At 40.1% G+C, this 23,655-nt stretch overlaps 1 protein-coding gene across 3 annotated transcripts in view; it reads right to left on the reverse strand.

Annotated features, from left to right (window-relative positions):
* Nucleotides 1–23,655, reverse strand: part of tcf4 (transcription factor 4) — a 234,850-nt gene that overhangs the window by 153,612 nt on the left and 57,583 nt on the right. The window lies entirely within an intron of this gene.

Consider the following 23,655-nt stretch of genomic DNA (forward strand, 5'->3'; position numbering starts at 1 on the left):
AAAATCATTTGGATCGTTAAAAGTTTGAAGAAAAAGTATTTTTTTAAATATTTTTCAGCCCTTTCTTAATAACTCTGAAGATCTTTCTAGGATTAGCAGAGCAGATGACTGATGTGATCACATGATCGTCTCTCAGTCTTTCAATTTTTGAATGGAGATTCTACAAATCATTGTTTGTCAAGGGAAAACTGCAAGAGCTGCAGCTGGAGACTGTCGTGTTACATTTTTACATTTACAATCAGAGTCACATTCAGCCTCCTTAATCAACCAATCCGATTGCATGAATGAGACAACCCGGAAGTGACCGCAGCGTGTGCCACGATGAACGAGACTCAGTGTGTGTGTGTGTGTGTGTGTGTGTGTAAGAAAGTGTGTGTGTAAGAAAGTGTGTGTAGGGTGCATGTTAGGGCTGAATTTGCTTTATGATCCCTCATCCCACAGCCGAAAGCATCAGCAGCCATCATCCAACACACACACACATACGCACACACACACACACACACACACACACACACACACACACACACACACACACACACACACACACACACACACACACACACACACAGTGAGACAGCGAGCAGCAAGCTAGCGCTTAAAGCAAAACTGGGCTTCCATGGCCATCCATTATCACTGACAAGCTAAATGTACCATGGTACACCATATGGTACTGGGAGAGAGAGAGAGAGAGAGGGAGAGAGAGAGCGAGAGAGAGAGAGACTAAAGTAAATCGGAGAGAGGTTGAGTGAGAGAGGAGTGAGAGCTTAAAGAAAGGGAAAAGACAGAAAAAGAAAAGAAAAGAAAAGAGGGAGGATGGAGTGCATTACAATTACGGTGTGTTTTTCTAAGCTGCATTCATCTCTCTGTTCTTTTTAAGTAATAATCTGCACAACAGTGAACGGCTGGATGCATTTTATTACGAACAAATGTGTTTGTTACACCTTTATTTCCTTTTATTTGTCCTCTTTAACTTCATGAGACCATTTTCATTATTTTATATTAGCTGTCAAAGAACTTTCACTGCCTCCGTCTTCAGGCTCTGCATCTTTCTTTTGCTTTTTTTGTACATTTCACTTTTTAATTATATTTGCTTTTAAATGCATATCTCTTCACGATGGCCCACATGCTGTCTCACAGCAATATATTAATGTTATCATATTAATTGAAGTATATTGGGTTGTTTTTAGAATATCTGTCTAAAACAAATTAGAAATCAAATTTGAAGTAATTTAGCCTCAGAATCAGAATCAGCAGTGTAAAGTAAAACATCTGGAATACACTGTATGTTGTGATTGTTGAGTGTAAACTCGTCCTCCCACTATCTCCCCAAAATACCACTACAAACACTGATATCCTCAGCGTTAAAGCTACCATCCAACTGTAGATTATTTAGAAAAATGTCCTTCTTTTGTTCTAATTTTGAGAAAAGAATCAGTGTTTTCTTGGTCATGGAAACGTTCTGTAGATACAAACTCATTTAACACTCTGAAGACACAAATTTTGTTTCAAGTCTATCTATGAAGTGTAATTTGAAGAAACAGTTATTTTGTCTGTGTTTGCTGTGTGGTAAAAGCAGTTTCCACTTGTTCAAAAGCAAAAGAAAAAAGACAGAAGTGTTTGCAGACAGACTTAGCTTTGGACGTTCAGTGACAGCTACACAGATCACTCAGTTTGCATAATGCCACATTCCAGTCATATCCAAGCTCAGAATTATGTATTCATGGCTCATGATAGTGTTCATGTCAACTTCCAATTCTTATTACTTAATTTTTCTGAAAGCATAATTAACCTCAACTTTCATTGATATTTTGTAAATGCATCGTATTCTAATCCTCACATGACCAATTCTGCAAGCATATATCGTCTCGGTGACTTGAACGCTTGCAAGCTGCTAATGTGGGAATCTTTTCCATCTCCACCATCTATCCCATATGACGTGAATGAAAGAGTCCAAGGGTCCGTGTGGCAAACCTCTTCAGCCAATCACAGAACAGAACTGCACCTGCACTGCAATTCAAACACGGAAGCTTGAACAGAAAACCTGAAAAAAATGCCATACAAGCACAAATCTGCAGAGGATCGGTTAACTGCAGCAACACCTAACATGTAATACTTATATATGTATTTATACACACAATCTTTCTTTTTCAAAACTGATGTGCTTGTCTGCAAACACACACACACACACACACACACACACACATCCACACACAGTGTCGGTGAGGCTGTTACCTAAAAGCTTGCCACAGGAAACATCTGTTCAGACAAAACAGACACGTTCAGTTTAGACAAAACCACAAAGAGGGCACCTCTACACACACATACACACACACACACACACACACACACACAGTTAGGTTACAGTAATACAGATAATGAAGTAACTGTGACACACTGACTGTTGGTAGTATAATTCTGATGTAACACTGTGCATTAGATATTTCTTTATTTTCTGATGACAATCAGCCGATCAGTATCTGAAAAAGCATCTTACAGTTCTGTCAATACTTCAGTCATGTGTCAGAAGAACACACAGATACAACATGACTGTGCTGTCTGTTCCATATAGAGAACACCAGAGAACATCAGAGAACACCAGGGAGGTTTCAAATTCCTCTAGTTTGCAGACACTATACATCCTCCCTTTACTTCAGTATCGTATTATCCATCATTCCTATTAAATGTGCCTCTCTAAACATGGACGTCAAAGGTCAAAGGTCAGTGACAGAACAGTGCCCCCCTGAGGAGGAAGGGAGTCAGTGTCAGACACTACAGGTGGACGGAGCACATGCAAATAATGTGCATCTCCTCCACAAGCACAATGTTGATTATTGTAGAAAAGAAAAGAAAAGAAAAGAAAATAAAGGGCTGACAGATGAAAGAGTGAAGGAGACAAGGAAGAGTGGGAGAGGAATGAGAGAGAAGAGAGTCATTGAGGGCTGTACAGAAGGAGGGAAGACAGTGCTGGTAGGAAGGAAGGAAAGACAGAGAAAATGAAGGAAGGAAAGAAAGAAGAGAAAGCAACAGAGCAGGGTGAAACCGATAAAAGAGGGCAAGGAAAACAAACGAAGAGAAGGAGGAAAGGACCTAGGAAGGAATGGAGGGAATAAAGAAGGGATGAAGATTAGGGAGAGCAAGGTAAGAGTAAACAAAGGAATGATGCAGGCAGGAGAGAAGAAAGAAAAGAAAGATGAAAGAAGAAGGCAAGCGAATGATACAGAGAGCAATAAAGATGGAGGGGAGAAGAAGAAAGGGATAAAGAAAGAGGGAGAGAGCCTAGTGCACATGCCACATTCAGAGATTTTAGCCCCACCCGGCTCTTAATTTTCAGGGTTTGCAGGAGGACTTACTCAACGTCCCCGAACAAGTGACCCAAACCATCAGTCAATACATGGAAGAAAAAAAAAGAAAAACTACATCCAAGATCTGCCAAAATCAACAAAACCAATACAACACAGACACACACACACACACACACACACACACACACACACACACACACACACACACACACACACAAAACAGGACATGTCGTGTTTTCACATTTCAGCATCCAAATGTTGAGTTCGTTTGAACAAACGACTGGTTTGTTTCAACATTTTCACTTTTTTTTTTTTTTTTTACATTCTTCTGTTAGTTCTTTTTGGATACCTCTCTTTCCAGGGTGCACACAAACACACATGCACGGACACGCGTGAAATAACACACACTCACACACACAGAGCCAGTTTCACAACAAAGACAGAGACTGTGCCATGCTGCTGCAGAGGGGGCAGTGCCACGTTGGCAAAGCCCAGGGGGCAACTGCTATCTCGTGCCAACACTTCACACACAAACACGCACACACACACACACACACACAGAACATATCAGTATTCCAGCATCGTTGCAGAGTCGACTCCTCCGCCTGCTTTGTGTGGCTTCATGTTCGACAGTCTGCATGTTTTTCCACATAAACTATGTTCTAATGTTTGTTTTTAACATGATTCATCAGCTCAAACACACCTGCATCGAGACATTTACACGATCATCTCTACATGTGCTTTTCAGCTCAAAAATAAAACTCTTAAGAGCCCGCAGTCGAAAGGACTAATAATATGTTTTATTAAACCATTTAGCCTGTAATTATCTCAAGCCGGACACTCACAAGATCAAATGTTTTCCAGTCAGTGACCAACAAAAAAAAATTGAAATAAATTAAATATTGAATAAATGCATATTAGCAAATATAGAGAGAAAATGCTGTATTAACTTTTCATCAAAACATCATGAAATAACAGGGATTATCACTGTGCACGTCAGGAGTATTTAAAATGTATTAATTATAGTATTTTTGACTATTTACTGAACTTTAAACAGACATTACGAGGAGGTCGAAGCCCACATACAGACAAACAGCACTTTACAGAGATTATCCTGCTTTAACCTGAACAAAAGCATCTAATCTGTAGAGTTTTATTCTTCCTATGGATTAATGTGCACTCTCCCTCTCTTCCTCGCTCTTTGTCTGTCATCTACTGAACTGGAGGTCTCTGCGGTTTCAATGCGACTCTATCGTTCTGCTGTTTGTTTTAAAATATCATGAACATTTATTTTGTAGGCCGTTTTTTTTAAAGATACTCATGCATTTAATGTGCAACTTTATGTTTGTGACACTGGTACCACTGTCAGTTGTTAGTATAATAAAATGTGTAATGCACTAATTCATAGAAGTAATAGGGTGTTAACTTACTTTTTAAAATGCCACACAGAATAACTAATGTGGTTGGAAGAGGATGTGCCAGAGCCCACAGCCAAAAGTACTCATCAGGGTGTTTGGTCACAGAATCAAGATGAAATATATACATTTTATATCATTGTGAATTTAGCACAATTTGTATTACTTTGCCTTATACCGCGAGTACTTTTGATCTGGCATCATGTCAAAAGAAGTCAATACAAAGAAGATCAAAATGTTACAGTTACTTTACTTTAGTTACTAAACTTTAATATTCGCACAGATGTGAGTGCACCACATCTGGGCCTCCAGTCAGATGGAGACAGAGGACTGACATGTGTCTGTGAGCACACTGAAGAGGCCAGATCAGTCTACAATATCAATCACATAACTGATTTATTATGAAAACATTGAAAATTACTTTTTAAAGAATAACGGCAACATTTTATTTTACAGGTCAGCAAATTGCATGGTGTGTTAATTAGCAAGTAGCTGGATGTTAAACAAGGCATGTTTAGTAGTTAGCCAGAGACTAGTTAAAAATGCATATGCATGTGACAAATCCAAAAAGTAACTTAACACCTAACTCTGGGTTCCTCCATACTCACATATATACTATATAATATTGTAATATACTGGAATAACCAAAACACGATACACATGTCTAATATTTTAGTCGTGATAACAACAATATTTCGTCTTACAAGTGTCTGTTATTTGTTCATGTTAATTGTCTGAAATGTTATTACATAACACATCACATCTAACAGCAGACTCTCAGCTGTAAACCAAGTATGGAGAAGTTGTTCAAACACTACAGTGATGGACAAGACAACCACATATTTACCACCGAACCACCGGGACGCCGGCAGCAGCAGCAGCGCCGCACATTCAACTGACTTCATGCTGCTGAATATTGTTATTACGGAGGCTGAAGACAATTACAAGCTGCTGCAGAGTGAAGAGCAAAATATGACTATTAGCTGTGTTCAGGTGCCAAACCACAGATACTGCTATCTGTCACTATCATCTGCAAGACACACACACACACACACACACACACACACACACACACACACACACACACACACAGCGATAAGCTCTGACTCTATGTTTTCACAGGTGTACAGCAGCATTCCCTGAAGGAGTCTCTCTCTCTGTCACACACACACAGAGACCAACACACACATCAGCATGTTCAGCTCAAATAGATTTACTGACTTCTACACGACTTTACGTAACAACCCACCGGGCTGAAATTGACAACTTGCCTAAACCAATTAACAACGAATTTGAAAATTAAAAGAGGTTTTTGTGAATTACAGACATGTTTCTTCTTGTTGTTTTAATTCCTGCAGCATCAATCTAACGCTGCCACCCACTGTTACAGACCTCCAGTCAATGAGGAAGACAAAATCAAGAAAAAAACACCAGATAAAATTCATGGCCGATGTGTGTGTGGGAAAGAATTCACTAATTCATCAGAGCAGCACTGAGGTTTTCCTCGGTGTGAAGCAGCGGTGAAAAGTAATGACGTAAGAGCAAACCCCATTCCATGGAGGGAGAGGAAGATACGCTAATTTAGTGTGTTTCACTATATATAGTTACCCTAACAATCAGGATAAATTGCCATTTAGCTTCTTTCAGTCTGACATTTTGTTCGTGTTGGCTGATTTGCCGTGTTTTGCCCTCACTATTTAACCATGAGTGACATATCGGTCCCGTCTTTTTCAGTTGAATCAGAAGCCGCAAGCAGCAGCTCAGTTCAGTTACCTGACATTATTTAATTTGATCCAAGAAACACGCTGATTAGCAGTGTTGTAAAAAAAAAAATGCCTGAAAGTCGTATTTGAGTAAAATATATCGTGTTAAAATATTATTTTGGTAAAGGTGAGCATTAACCATGTGAATACTACTTGAGTAAAAGTCTTCAGGTATCTGATATTACATGTACTTACATATCAAAAGACATTTACTGGCAATAACGTCAAAAGAAGTAAAAGTAAAGTATTAATATATTTACATCTGCAGACTGTGAATGAGGGATCAACTGATTATCGGCCTGGACGATAATTGGATTTTTGATTCAACATTTTTGCGATTAACAGAATCAGTGATTTGTGTGAATTAGTTTAAAGATGTGCTACTTTGGCTCTGAAGCAGCATGCAGCCTGCTAAGTAACTAGTGACTAAAGTTATCAGATGAATGTAGTGGAGTTAAAGCGACAATATTTGCCTTCAAAATGTAGTGGAGTGGAAGTATAAAGTATTTTTTTAGTAAAAACCAAACGCCTCAAGAATTTATACTTAAAGCTGCTGTAAGCATTGTCAGCATTTTAGCTAACTCCCTGTCCGATCTGCAGTTAGCATCCCCTCCCTCCTCTCCAGGTCGCTACATTATTAATGCGTGGCAGTAATCACCAGACATGGCAGCGAACAGGAGGATCCTGCTCTCGGCGCATTCACGAGCAGACAGGACCGCCTCTTTATGGAGTTCTCTGTCCTGATTGGATAAAGTGGACAGGGATGCAAAAAAAAAAAAATCCTTCTCTCTTTTACAGCACGAGCAGAGGGAGGAGACAAGGGTGACTGACCAAACACTTACTTCAATACAAATATATCACTTACAGTAAGTACAGAACTTGAGTACTTTGATTGCTGTTGATTAGGAGCTCTTTCTCTCCATGGACTTCGTCACCATTCTCAAGCATAACTACTAAACTGGAGTACTAAACTGTTTACTGCTGTCACAAAGCACATCACCAGACCTGTCTGAGCTACTCAACAGATCCGAGATTAGAGCACTGAGAGCTCTGGAACATGCAGAGGAGGTGGAAATACTTTTTGAGCTCTCAGGATGTTTACAGTCCCTACAACCTCCACCAATAAGGCAGGGCAGTGTAGCCTGACATGAAAACCGGGGGCCGAAGAGGTCGTATCATGTTCTGGTGGTGGTGATTTAGCAGGTATTCAGCAGGTAGAAGGTTTAATCTTTTCCTGTGTGAATCAATACTTCAAGACCAAAGTATCACAGCAACAATAGTTTCAGTATCAACCTGCCCACCCCATTGTTTCTGTCCTCCACCACTCTTTTTCACCAGCGTCTCTCCATTCATAATTTTCCTTACATCCTGTCTTGCTTCAGCTTTTCATCTCATTTTGTGTATTTCCCTCAAACTTTCTGCATCAATATTGGTCTCTCTGTTTATTCTTCCTCAACTCTCTACCTCTCTCTACCACTCTCTGTTTATCTGTCTCCCTCTCGCTGCCTGTCTTCCTTTCATCTCTCGCCATCTGCCTTCCTCCATCTCCATTTTCCCTCTCTCTTCTCCCTCCCTCCCTCTCTCCCTCACTCTAACTCTTCTTGTCGCTCTCCCTCCACATCTCCCACCCCTCCCTCTCGTCTCCCTAAAAACTTGGCAGTGATCCCCGTCGTGTTTTTTTTTCTTTTTTTTTTTTCACTTCTCGTTTGGGGGATTGCGAATGAATGCGATCCAATCTAGACCTCGGCTAAGAGACATGAATTTTCATTAATTACAACCTTGTCAGCAAAAGCATTATGGGAGCTGAATATGAAAATGCTAATGAGGAGAGCTCATTTGCATATTTTTCTTTGTTGGAATGTCATTAATTATTACGTTTTATGATGATGAATGCAGCTGTCGATGGCTGGCCCTCCATGCCTAATTAGCTATCAGAAAATCCTCCGATCAAAAAAATGGATAGGGATCCCAAACTTTACTTTTCATTCCACACCTCTTTCACTTTGTCTCCTAATCTCACTCCATCACTGCTGTTGACTAACTTTTTTTTCTTTTCCATCATTTCACAGAAAATGTTACTCTCTCTCTTCTCTCTCTGTTACTATCAGTCTTATTCTCCATTTCATACCTTTTCCTCAGTCACCTTTAACACAGGTTGTCTTTGACTGTGAGAGATCTGGATATCAGCTGGTGGAGGGCGTGTCACACAGTGCAATATAGGACCAGCGTCTTGGATTGCCGATCAAAAAAATTCCCCAAGTTTCTCTCGACACTGTCAAATTTAGTCTAGGACAGCCCAAAATCCCTCAGTGCATAGTGCTGCCACATCATTTTAGTCCTTGTACCTTCAGTCTTTAAGTTATAGCTCCATTAGATGTAGCTTCTTCAGCCCTTTTAGCTTTCCTCTTGTCTTTTTGTAATCTTTTATAGTTAGTTCCTTTCGTTGAGGTTTCTTATTCATTCTTTCTTAGTATTTTAGTACTGTCTCTTTGGGCTTGACCTTTAGCCCTACCTCCTATCACTAGCCTCTTTAGCTCCATCCCTTTAACCTTTATCCAGGAAACCTAATCCTTGGTCTAACTCTTGTAGCTGTTCTCTTTGAGTCTGATCTAGCTCATTTTTTAAAGTTACAGTAGCTGTTTGTCCCAGCTGTTTCAGATCTACTTTTACTCAGTCAGTCAGTCACCTTCTTCCCCATTTCTGGTATTACTAGGACTCATCTTTTAGTTGGTACTTCAGGCCAAATTAATTTAGTCGTTGCCACTGTAGTCTCGGCTCCTTAGTCCCAACCAAGTAATTAATCCTGTAGCCTCAAGTACTTTTTCTAGCCCTGTTTATTTAGCTAAAATGATTGGGTTCTAGATCCTTTGTCCTAATAATTTTACCCTAATTACTTAACACTGGCAAACTCTGGCTCATTCAGCCAAGAGCACTTTTAGTGTCATGTCTTGGATTTATTACATTTTGGTCTTTAAGCTGTAGCTTCTGTCGTTCCCATGGATTCAACCCTCATCTTGCAGTTCAATGTTGCTCAACTTAGTCCTTCAGCTGCTTTAGATGTGATTAATTACAGTAAAACCTTGCAAGTGCTGACTGGCATCTACTCTGAAAGTCTGAACTGTATGCTACCAGAAGAATCAGCTTGACAAACTTGAGCTAAACTGTAATAAGTGTTAGCTAATAAGCTAACCCAGGGAGAGACACAATTCTTTTGTAACAACTAGCAACCTAAAAATTACAGTTAGCTAATCAGATGTGTTTGTAAGAGTACAGTTGGCTGATCTAATTAACTCTTGATTATCTAGCTGACACCTGAAGAGAAAACCAATCAGATGGCTCACTAATTAAAATTCTAGTAAGAAGTCAACAAAAGTTGAAACTGAAGTCGCTTCATGTCCTTCTGGATCCACATTCTTCACGTATATTCTATCATCTACATGTACTACAGCTCACGGCTTCTGCTGCCCAAACGCTGAGGGTGTCCAATATGGTAACCAGAAGCTGGTGTGCATCACCTGCACGTCCTGTAACACTGTCCATGCCTCTCCTCACCTCTCTCTTTTTGTTGTTCCTTCCATCTCTCTTTCTCCATTGTCTAAAAAGAGTAACAATGAAGACTTAACAAATCCCCCCTCCAAAAAAGCCACTAACGAACACCCCCCCCTCACTTGGCTTAATGAATGCCAGGCTTAATTAGAGCACCATGATGTCAGAGGCATTAATTATCAGTTGGCTTCGTTTCAGAAAACACACACTGTCTCTCTTTCTGTCTTTCTCTCTGTCTTTCTCTCTCTTGCATTTGTTCCTTTATGCCACTTTTTATTTCCCTCTCTCCCAAATTTAAGCTGAGATTTCTTTCTCATGTTTAAATGAGACATTTTTTTTAATATAAGATACTCAGTGTGACATTGTTTCTGATTTACACTTTATGATGTGGTTCTAAATCTGACAGATATCTGATTTGTGACATCAGTCTGAACACTCGCATCTTGATTCATGTGACTTTTACAAGGCTCTAGTATTTGTGGTCTGGCATACATGATGATGAACGCTGGAGGGCAATCGACGGAGATTGTCAGTGGAGGCATCCAATGCACACTGAAATACAAATGTAATCAAATGCACGTTTTAAGCTTCTTAAAGCTTTGTCTTAATGTTATGAGGTGTTATGGTGAATGTGTCAGCTGAAAATTATCTTCGTGAACATTTTTTTAATCTATATGCAGTTGAGTTTTTGTCCACGAATGAATGTATGAATGTAAGTCTATCATTCACTCTCCTTGTAGCTCTGGTTTGGTCTCCACCAATTCAGATTCAGATAGCTGTTGGGCTGTTTAGCTGCTAAACATTGCATTTTTTTCACCATCTTGTCTCTAACTTTATCTGTTTGCAGTTTGGTGCTGGGCAGGTAGAGTACAGAGGGTTTACGGAGGTAGTTTGGTTAAGACAGTTGCCTGCTGCTACTGGTAACAACTTTGACGAGCTCTGAGACCAATACAGTGAATTTGCTGCAAAACCAAAACACTGAGCTAAAAGAGGTTAAAAGCCTTCACAGTAGGTGATAATTGCTGATGGGTTCATCATTGCAAATGACCCCTTTGACATTACACATAGTAAGTTAACATGACTAATAAAAAATAATTTAATTAGTGCTGCTTTCAAACTTGTCATCTGTCTGACCACTGTATCTTTACATGTAACCTGAAGAACACAAAGCACAAAATATTTTCAGCCCTTCCGCCTTTGTCAGTGCAACATATTGCTGAAGAGTCCAACACGTTATATTTCTTTATTTTTCCTGGATGTCAGGCTGTGTGTGGATTCAATCAGGTATCACTCCAAATGGAGCCGTCGGTCTGCTGTGTCACTTTTGCTTTTGGCCTTGCCTACCCATTAAAACAACACGTCTCATTGCGTGATCAAGTTAGCAATAACAAACATGCAATAGCTGGTTACACTTTCAAAATAAAAGCACCAAAACTACTTGGTTAGGTTTAGGCACAAAACCTACTTGGTTTAGGAGAAGATCATGGTTTCTCTTAAACTCTTAACTGCTTTCTTGAAACAGTCATAGCTGACTATTGGCTTCACATTGGCTTCAAACTATGGTTGCCTAGGTGAAAGTTCTATGAATGATCCATCCGACTAACCCTGACCTCCCTCTGTTGTGGACTTTCTGGCTCTTTGTGCTCTTGTAATTATTGCCTCCTGCTGGTACCGCGCCTTCATACATGTGTACTTTTCGCGCATAGCCGAGGGAAACCGTCACACTCACGCGCTGTCCTCTACTGGATCAGTGGGTCTATCACACACTTTGGCTTGAGACGGGGCTGGTTACTTTATAATCATGATTTTTTTTCTCTGCTGTTCACACACTCCATATGGCAGCGCTGTCAGCTACTCTTAATGTTTGGGATATCTTGTCTTCCATTATGCCACAATAGCATCAGTGTGGTCGACCACTGATGTTGTGAAATAATGTTCCAGTTCATCCCAAAGGTGTAAAAAGGTCAGTCGAGTTCTTCCACACCAAACTGGCTTTGTTCACAGGGGCATTATCATGTTGAAACAGGAACGAACCTTCTCCTCACTGTTGCCACAGTTGGAAGCACGCTATTGTTTAAAATAATACTGTATTCTGTAGCAGTACAAAGTCCAAAGCCAAAAACCATGAAAAACAGCCATAAAAAAAAACATACTACTTATGAAAACAAGGTTCTGGGTTCGAAAAAATGTAGAAATTTTTCTTTTAATGTTTGCAATATGAATGTAGCTCCTCTCTCTCTCTCTCTCTCTCTCTCTCTCTCTCGCCCTCTCTCTCAGATGATAAAATACAGTTCATCTTTGGCCTCTGGGAGCCACAGTTATAACTGAAGAGCTCTCTCTCTCCCTCTCACAATAAACATACTGTTTCATACTGCACATCTCTATCTCTCTCTCTCACCTCTTACACACAAACAAGCACTCTCCCTCTGCCACACAAACACACAAACACACACACACACACACACACACACACACACACACACACAACGTAGCGTGGCTGGCCAGATGGGACTCTTCCACATGACCAAGCCGATCAATCAACACTGAAGGGCCCAGGTGCTACTACGCACCATTTCACAGTCTGTCACACATACACACACACACAGACACACACAAACACACACACACACATACACACACACACGCACGCACATGAGCTGCACACACACATAGCAGCACAGACATACAGAGATAGAAAGATAAAGGACACACACGGAGGCACGATCCACACACACACACACGCAAACATACACAGTGTAACATGAATGACCCCAGCTTGGTCTCCAGAGGCCTCATCTGGATGGATGACAGAAGATGGAGAAGACAGACAGATGGGTGGATAGACAGACAGACAGACAGACAGAGGAGAAAAATAGATAGATAGATAGATAGATAGATAGATAGATGGATAGATGGATAGACAGATAGATAGCATCAGGTCTATCAAAGTCTAAATAAGTAAACCAACATTTGACTTCAGGAACCTCTTATACCTCAAAAAGCAGCTCTCTTGTCACAGCTCTGACAAAGGATTCAAGTCACAGGACACTACACAGAAGCATGAGTTGGGACTGTCCTCCCAACAAATGGACAGCATCTGACTTTTCAGTGAATTTATGTACAGGTGACAAAGACCTTTAGTGGCAGCAGGAAATGTTGTCCACAGAGCGAGTAGGTCTTCTTCTGACCGTCAGACAGTCACTGTTTGTTTCTTTCAAACATGACCTTTTACATTTCTAACCAAGTAGCTGTTTTATCCAAATCACCAGCACCAGTTTTTTTTTTTCTTTCATTTTGGGGGCCTTCAGATAATAAAAGATGACCAAGACAGCCATAATTTAATGTTTGATTGTGGCTCTGAAGTGATCACTTCTAAGGAATAAACAACCAATTTTCCTGGGAAACTGAGACTAAAGTTGTTTTGCATGTTGTCATGTTTGTTGTATGAAGTGAAACATAATGAAAACAAGGCGTTTCTTGTTTTTTATAAGTAAAACAAAGAATCTGATGGAACAAGTGCAATTTGTCCAAAAAACCTGGCCTACACCTCACAGAAATGCTACTTTCTATTTGACTGTGTCTTATATTAAGTGCAATAAGATATTCTGACTGGAAATTAAACAAATATATACTTGGTGATTTTGTTGTTTGATGTATTTTGGCTGTGCTGGCCATGTGATCAATCTCTTGGTCTATCAGTCAGTCCACCACTTTGGTCCAGACTGAATTACCCAACAACAATTTGATGGGATTGCTATAAAATCTTGTCCTGACATTCATGGTTCTTTTCACTTATGCTTAATCCTGAAATATCACAACACGTAATACATGGATTGGTACCAGTTTTAGTACAGCTATTCGTGGCTCCCAGAGGATGAATCCCACAGACTTTGGTGATTGTTTCAGCTTCACTTTGTGTTTTGTGCTAATTAGCAAAGCTAATGTTGTTCAAGCTAAACTAAGATAATGTCCAAGGTAAAAAATTATACTTGCTTAGCTTAGCAAGAGCATGTTAGCTTGCATTTTTTTATAGACTCTTCGTAATTAATGCTACATGAAGAATCAATTACATAAAGGTAATTTAAAGATTTTGTCAAGGCTTTTGTCTAGTTGAGGTACTGGTGCTTTGGTTTGGGGTGTTCTTCTGCAGTGCTTCCTCATTTACATGCTAAATATATGAAGGTCCTCCTAATTTTAGGGATAAAGGCATGCAAACTTGATCAAACTACTTGTTGACAATCTGCAGACAGTAATCTCAATATGTAGACTTGGGGCCCACAGAAACCTGCAGTATAGCTGTGCCTCAGCTTCACTATTTCCTTTAATAGCCTTTTCAAAAACTGATAATTAACCCTGACAGTTCTTCAAGAAACTGAAAAGCGTTCTCCACGACACTTCCCCCTCTCCGATCAGGAACCCTGAAGTGCTCCCCAATGAACCGCTGCTTTCAGAGTGTACGTTTTACATTTCCACCCTCCGCCCTCTCGCCTTGACGAGACCCATTATTACTATGTCAGATCTAATTACACAGACAATTTACATGTGATACACAGCCCCTTCAAAACAATAATATACTAAATACTCCGCAGTGGCTTACATTGTGCGTCCCTGTTAATGCACTGAAGTCAATGCAGCACTAATCAATGCATGACATCCATTCAAAATACTCTGAGAATGAGACGGTGGCTGTTCAGTTTCAATCAGCAGGGACAATGGAAACAAAATCACTGAAGGTGGAGCAAGAAATGAGGGATATTAAGAGAAAAAATGTCTTATTATTTTAATGTATTTCTTTTTTTAATTTTAATTTATTACATCTATTAACCCGGTTTTATTCACTGTTTTATTTTTGGCTGCTTATTTCCACTTTTATTCTGTTCCTGTTGGCTTATTGAGTTTAAATGTTTATTGTTGTCAAATGTTTTAAGTTCATGTATAAAAGTATATTTTGCTGATAATCTTACATTTATACCATTTTAAGTGACCTGAGCATGGATATTTATTCTTGACCACTGGGTACACTTAGCAACAAAATCTTTAATCTTTACACTTACAGCTTTTCAGAGTTTTCAACTTCATTCAGTCAGTGGAGATGGCTCAGGTGTCACTATATGACCTGACTGACCTTCAGTCACGTGGTGTTTGTGTACCTAACCCCTATCTCTGTCCAAGCCATTCAAAAACATCATTTGAATCCTGTATTTTATTAATAGGGTTGTAACTAACAGCTGTTTCCATTATCACTGACTCTGTCATATTACAATTAATCAGTTTTATAGTTTGTGAAATGTCAGAAAATAGTAAAAAATAAATAAAATGCCCATCACCATTTCCTGGAACCCATGGAGAGATCTTCAAATGCCTTCTTTTGTCCAACCAACAGTCCAAAGACCAAATATATTCACATTAAAATGATTTTAAAAAACAAAGAACAGCAGCAAATCCCTATTTTTGAGAAGCTGGTAACAAAAAAGAACTATCTATGATTAATCTTCTGTTGATCCACCACATGGTTGATGGGCAAAATAATAAGCTTGTTAAAGTTTTTTTTCATTTTTAAAAGTTGATCATTTGTGTCACCACATTTCCTTTCCTCCCTTTTCCTCCTCTAATCTCTTCTTCTTTCCTTTTCTCTTTTTCCCCCTCCTCTCCTCTCCTTTAGGTTTTAACATTCCAAGCACAAAGACCCAGACCCAGCAGGGAGAGACAGGGGGACGACCTTGGCACCACACCCAGCTGAGGTGAGGGGCTCCTGGGGTAGAGAGAGAGACAGGAGGGCCTGGTCTCGGAGGAGAGATGGGGTGAAGAGAGAAGAGGGTGATACAGAGATGGAGGGGAGGATATAGAAAAACAGATAGAGGTCAGGAAAAGGAGAAAAGGACAAGACAGGGAAAGGAAGAAGTGATGAAAGAATGACAAAAGAAAGAGAGAGAGAGGGGAGAGGAAAATGGGATGCATGCAGAGAGAAAAAGTAAAGGATAAGCAAGAGAGAGTCAGATTCCAAGAAAGAAAAAATGAAACAAAGACTAGACAAAATTTAGAGTGTGAGACAGACAGAAGAAAGAGGCAGAAAGGGAGAGAGGGAGCGACAGATATGTATTTCTATATAAAGTGTCCAGATGTGACCTCCTCAGAGGGGGTCCGGCCTCGTGGCTCAACACTCATTAATAAGGTCACACGGAGGTGAGACAGACGGCTGACTCACTACATTTCAACAAAAACAACAAGAGGAGGAGGAGGGAGCCAAGATCATCAGGTTTATACCAGTTCTATGTATATTATACAGTTCTGTTTAATGCTCTCTTTTAATAATATATGAATACTACTGATACAGTACAACTACTAAACTCAAAAGCTGTCTGGTTAACATCTTCTGTATTGTGTATTAAACTGGTGTATAAGTAGAAATATTAAAATGAGACGTTATGTCTTTAGCAGCAGTTGGCGTTGGAGCTATCTGTGGACCAACAACAACTGGGGGCAGTAACAGCACACAGCATCAAAAGTCCTGTCCTAATAGTGGAGTTAGCTCTGTCCTAACATTAGCCCACTAGATAAAATACAGAATATGGTTCACAGCTTCATATGGTTTGAAATGAACTGTCTTAACAACTACTGAATAGATTGCCTTGAAATTTGGTAAACACATTCACTTTGGCGAGCCCTTAACTCATAAGGTCAAAATTTGAGTTTGTAATTTACTTTGGTTAATGAGCAAATACCTGCAAAACAATTAACTTCAGCAGTACTTTCCATTTCATGTTTTAAGCTCATTTCAGCAAGCTAACTAGCTAAACTAATATGGTAAACATGGTTAAAATTAGCTGCTAAATGTCAATACTTCAACATTGTCATTCTAAGTTTGTGCATGCTGACATTAGCATTTAGCCCAAAGCACGCCTGCGTTTCAGCACAGCCTCACACACCCCTTTGCCACCAAAGCGAACCAAATGTCGGTTCTGGGCGCTAGTTGGGAGTTTTTAGGAACTGATTTGCTTTTCCATGGGCATGAGAGCCACTGTAGAGTCACATCATTTAGTCACAGTATATGTCTCCAATTTCCCCGCATTGCTAGGAACAACTATGGCGGACTACATTGAGGCTGCTCCTGGCTTTGCATGCCTACATTGGCATCCAAACATGACTTGTCCTTGGACCACTGATGCTTCAATATGGCATCTATAGTGGTGGTCCTTGCTTTATTGTCCCGTGGTTAAGGCAGAACACGCTACACTAGCTCGTTTTTTTTAAAAGTGGTGGTCATAAGAGCTTTTAGTTAGTCATCGGTCACATTAACCCTGGCCCCAGACCCTGACATAAGTGCTTCTTTGTTCTAGACCAAAGTTTTGGTGCCATTCTGGAACCAGTTTTCCTAACCAGGAGCCATTTCTTTGGCTGCTGAGACATAAAGAACAGGTTCCAGAGTAGGCACTGACTCAGAACCAGAATCCACCTGAATCGACTTGACTAACATGGCTATAGACTCATTTGCCCCTTTCATACTTGCACTGCTTCTCTGAAATGACCTTCCAGACATTGCCAGAAGGAACTGTATGTAAACGCAAACCAAATCCGCTCTTCTGGACATTTAACTAACTTATCCTGCCGGCTGCCTGGTACAAAGACCATGAAATGTGTGATTAAGCCCATGTCTCACTAGAGCTGGTCATTGTCTGGAGAATTCACAGCATGAGAGTGGGTGTGTTGGTGACGTTGCACAGAGTGTGGCTGCATCCTACATTTTTCTGCTTGCCTGTAAATTGCTTCAAATCTTTAGTTGATACTTAGGATCCAAATTCATATAGTACTGATAGATACTGTATGCAGACAATCTCCTGTTGTCCTGTTGTGAAAGGGCTACACTGGACAATGTCCAGACCTGATCCACTAATGTTGTCTGTAGTTCATATACAGTAGGACAATGACTTTTTTGTTTCACCTTTGATAGACAGGTTCCCCCTGCCTACAGTCTTTGTGCAAGGCTCTGCTAAACACATACTGAATGCACAATGATGAAAATTGACATCCATCTTCTAATCTGGCATCGGCGAATAATACGAATAAGATACTCAAAGAAATGATCCCTGAACAATCCCAGAGGCCAAAAACCGTGGCTTTACCCCAGAACTTTGACAAGTATGTTGTAGAGCAATTTTTTGGCGAAACATCCTCTCTGCTCCGTTACCATTTCTTGGACAAATTAATTATTTTAATTACAGAATGGAAGCAGTAGAAGCTGAGCTGGTAGAATGAAGCGGCTGTGCATCATAATCAGACATAAGCCACATCAGATCGTTTATTTATAACAGAACAGAGTGTGCTTACAGGCCGAAACCACAGAGTCTCTCATTTACTATGTAGGTGACAGTTACAGGGGTGGGGGGTTCTGGGTGGTGCACCTGCTCTGCCAAGCAGCTACACAAAGGTGGATACACACAAACACACACACACACTGTATAACCACATACAAACACATGAAAGGTAGAATCATACAATACCTCCACATTTACACGCAAACACACGCAAACACACACCAGTCAGAGAGCACAAATACACTCATTCACATTCACACACAGCGCACATGCACAAATATGCATGTATCCTCATACAAACACATGAAAGCTAGCATCACACACTGATACAAAGACAGACAAATTAAACAGACACACACATACACACATTGAAATATTCACACAAGTTTGCATGGGTTCGTTTAGACAACACACACACACACACACACACACTAAATACATACACATAAACTCGAAAGCCAGTGACACACACTCAGGTACAGACAGAATTTAACCACATAAAAACACATGCATAAAGAAGCTTACATCACACACTCAGAGACTGACACACTATCCTGCGAACGTGCACAAAAACACACACCACCACAAACGTGCACACACACACACACACACACACACACACAGACCAAATAATCATTAAAACACATATGTGCACATGAAGATAAACACAAAAACACATATTAATGAAACACATACAAGCATTCACACAACACAACAAGGTACATGTACACATTAAACATATGTGTACTGTAAGTGCAGGTCCACATTTAGACAGTTTTACACATAAACACAGACACATCTTTTAAATGCTAGATCAGTACTGTGGTTTTCTGTATGTGTGTGTGTGTGTGTGTGTGTGTGTGTGTGTGTGTGCGCGTGTGTGTGTGTGTGTGTGTGTGTGTGTGTGTGTGTGTGTGTGTGTGTGTGTGTGTGTGTGTGTGTGTGTGTGTGTGTGTGTGTTTGTGTGTGGGCAGATTAATCTAGTGGGGTCGCTGAGATGACACTAATCCCTTCGCTGATTATCTAGAGCATAACATCACTCTAATCTGATGGTGGGGGGGTTAAGAAAGACAGACAAGGTTAGAGAGGGGGAGAGCGAGCGAGCAAGAGGAGAGAGAGAGAGAGGCTGTGCTCACACTCAACATGTTCAGGTTGGGTTCATTAAACTGTTTCTCTATTCTCTATTCTTTTATCTCGAGTTCATTTCAGGTGAGAATCTCAAGTCTCAAACCTGCAGAATAATCTGAACTAATTACAGTCCATCAAACAAAATTCAAAGGATTATGGGGCGAAGACAAATGAAGTGCGTCGTGTTTGGAACAGCTTCACAGAACAGAAGAAAGTCAAGACTGGTGCTTGTGCTCAGATGTTTCTCTAAGTGTTCGTTGATGTTCAGCTCGTGTTGCCAAAACTGTGATAAACACCATATTAAACCCAGTATACAGTTTGACTCGTTTGATCGTTTTGTTAATGAATTTTCACAAAGTGCATCAGGGTTAGTAACCCAGTAGTGCAGGTGCTACTCGGAGCTGTGTCAGCTCCACAGTCTTCTTCACATTATATACTAATAACAGCACATGTAGATAAACTGGTAACCACTTCATTAAAAGTTCCAGGACAATTTCATTATTATTCTGAAACAAAGACGTTTGTACACTGTTGTCATGCTAACCACCCTGTCCTAAAATGTAAAAAAAAAAAAAAGTTTATGACCGTAAAGATATTTTCTTTTCATGATCAACCAAATTACTTTTGTATGCTTTCCAAAAAAATTGTAATCCTCCTGTCAATCAGTATAAAAAGTGTATCAATAATGTATGTGTCAATCTGACCCCCCATCCAACCACCTTACAATTAAACTGACTAGACTAGAAAATTATTTTGTAACACCTTATACCAATTTGGGACTTTACTGAAATACTCCGAAATAATCTGTTTTCAAATTGGACTGCCATGGAGGTAGGAAGGGGTGGGGGAAGTTACAATACAGCCCGACAGTAAAATGTCGGCACGGAAGACACCTTGTATTTGGGTACGTTATGGGTTTTACCCGCCATGCGAAAGATGAAGCTAAGGTCATGACACTACCAATCTGAAAACAAATATATAGCATTTATAAAAGAGTATCAACATCTTATTTTAGATATTAAAAGATTACACTAGGGGCGCCTTGGTAGCTAACTTGGTAGAGCACACGTCCCATGTACAGGGTTCAAGTCTGACCTGTGGCCCTTTGCTGCATGTCAGTCCCCTGCTCTCTCATCACGTTTCCTGTCACCTCTCTGAACTGTCCTGTCAAATTGTACTCAGTCATTGATTCCATCCACCTCCGCCTGATTTTTTTTCATCAAGATTAATACATTTTCCCTGAGAAATTAACGAAAATGTCGGAAAACACAAATCTCGCAATGTTAAAGAAAGTGAGAAACAATTCCTGGATCTGATACTTTATCCTGTCCTGCACCAGCAGAGACCCAGCCTCCATCTAAGTTTTGTTGAAATCCGTTCATTAGTTGTTTGTGTAATCCTGCTGACAAACCAACCAACAAAAAACTGGACACATTCTGACCAGATGTTGAGCCATCTTACAGCTGCACTACAAAGACACAACTTTGTAACCCTCAATACAGTTCAGGACCTAATACTCCTCTTTACTGCTGATAGTCCTGGATGCTTCCAGTTGAAACATGTGTTAAAGCAGTTGTGCACTGCGAGCCAAGTATGTTTTCCAAAAACGAACTAACTCACTGATGTGGCTAACATTCGTAGGGTAAACTTTCCTTCAAAGAGTGCACAGAAGATGAGACCATCCCAAATGGGGCAAGTAACACTGTGGTGAACACCCCTAAAACAAGCAAAGAATCTATCAACAGCGTAACACCCTAGGAGCTACAAATTCAAAAAGATCTAGGCAGCCTTAGCCATCACCTTGGGATGCCAGAACAAGAAACCAACAACTGTCTATCAACCACCATGCAAACACATAGCAATCACTCAGAAACACCTTAGCATGTAATGCACAACCAACCATTTATGAACCATCACCAACAAGTGAGTGACTTTAGTCTAAGTGACCCTTAGTTACATTGCAGCTTGAGGCCGTCAACACTGGAGAGAGTCAAGTCTGTGTACAAAGTCAAAGCTTAATGACTTTTTCCTCATGACCATTTGTGTTCCAACATTTGTGGAAAGAAGTAAGGTCGAGGTTAGAACTGGGTAATGCACCATCACTGATATTAGTGAAAGCTCTGTGGGGTGGTATTGATACTGAAACACTACATTTCCCATCAGGACACACAAAAAGCCAACAGACATAGAAGACAATCTGATTTTACCAGATCAGAACAGTCATGGGTAGAAAGTAAAAAGGATGTTTTTTACAACTCTGTTGGTAATAGTGGAACTGTGTGTGTGTGTGTGTGTGTGTGTGTGTTCCATATCCCTGGCTGTCTCTGTCTCTTAGTGTTATCATTATCAAAGTAAATTGCGGCTCCCGTGTGCCAGATGAAGAATACAATATTTCCATTTCTGACTCTGCGTCGTCTCTTCTCTCTCTGCCTCTGCAGCTACATACCATAATCACAACACTGTCACAACACATCGCGGACACAATGGATCACTCCAGCATAGAACCCCAAACCCTAGAGTTTTACATTTCTTTTCTTTTGTTTCATTTTATTCATTATATATTTCTCCCTTATTCGACTCGGTGTGCATTCACGATTAACTGAACAATCTAAAGAATTAGCGCCATTATTATTAATGGTTCAAATGGATTTTGAATCTATTTCATTTCATGTTGTTTAGTTTTTCAGCTGATTTAAGTAACAAATGGACACTTTCAGAGAGAATCTCATTTGTTCACACGTGTTTGATCCTAACGCATTTACACAAATAACACCTTTATAACAGAGAATATATCCATATGTGGATATTATATTGTGATACAGCATGAGTGTTGTCTTTTCCTGGTTTTAAAGGTGCATTACAGTAAGGGGATGTCATTTTCTCAACTTGCTAGACAGTTCTACTTGTTCTAATACTTGGCTTTACACACTTCTCAATGTGTTGATATTTTGTGAAAGTACCAATAGTTAACCTCGACAATATTTTGTCAAAAACATTGTGACTGTGATTTCAAAATGTCAAAATATATACCGTGTATTCCAATACAGCTTTAAAAAGTTGCAATATTATATTCAGGCCATATCGCCCTGCCCTGGGACAAACCTTTTTAGTGGTCTGTGGCAGCTTGTGGTGGTTACATCAAGTTATAAGCTATGAGCCAATAAAACACAAATGTGATAAGGAAAGGTCTTAAAACTTAAAAAAATAAATAAATATGGTTCCTATGAATGGAAATCTACAACATCACAAAATCATAGTTTAGACAACAGTGTGCTTTGCAGCAACAGTTTAGGAAGAGAAAAGTCAGACTTTTTTTTAAGATTGACGTGAAAGAGTTTGATTGGCCTGCATATAGCCCTCACCTCAGCCTTGGGTGACCAAATCCCAACAGACCAAATGTGGGACAGAGAGTATGTTTGAATGGGACAAAGTGGAACACGTGGAACACTAATGCTGAGAAGAATTTGGATAAGATATCTAGTTATCTTAAAAATAAACATTGGAGCTCACCCTTAGCTCATAACATATCCTTAGCCCTCTTGTTTATTCAGAAGCCTGCTGCTTTTGTAAGACCAGGTGACATTTTTCTTTCTAACTGGGAGTGCTGCACAGCGTGGTAAATGCTAGTTATTTCAGTTGCTGCTGCCTTATTGTCAGCTGCTGTTAACTGACGGGTTAACCTGCGCTCTACCAGCGTGTTCCCAGTTTGACTGACATCGCTGTGAAGAAAGAAGCCCTCCCTTCTTTCTTCGCAGCCATTGGATAGAAGTCAGTTTTGAGAAAGCATCTGTCCTGCAGTGGTTCGACTTTTGAAACTACAACCAGTCAAAATGTGGGCCATCGTCTCTGTATGTAGGACGTGGGACAAGGGACAAAAAAATTGTTGTACAGTCCCACACAAAGCGAGACACCTAGTCACCCTACCTCAACCCATGCTGCCCATGCTCACTGAGTGCACAAGAGCAGCATATCAATGCTCATAGTTATGAAATGACACTTAAATGTGAAGGTGTCCACACATTTTGGCCGAAAACTTCATATACAAATATAGTCCCATGCGGCTGGTAGTCGGTGCATCTAGAAAACACACATCTAAGGGGCCTACAACCTGGAAAATCCATCAAACACACAAGCGTGATCTCTTTCTGGCTTCAAAATGAAATGTCTAAGATCTAATGTTTCCCAAGAG

The sequence above is a fragment of the Pagrus pagrus genome (genome assembly GCF_965226575.1).
Source record: "Pagrus pagrus genome assembly, chromosome: 19".
In the NCBI taxonomy this organism is placed as follows: Eukaryota; Metazoa; Chordata; class Actinopteri; order Spariformes; family Sparidae; genus Pagrus; species Pagrus pagrus.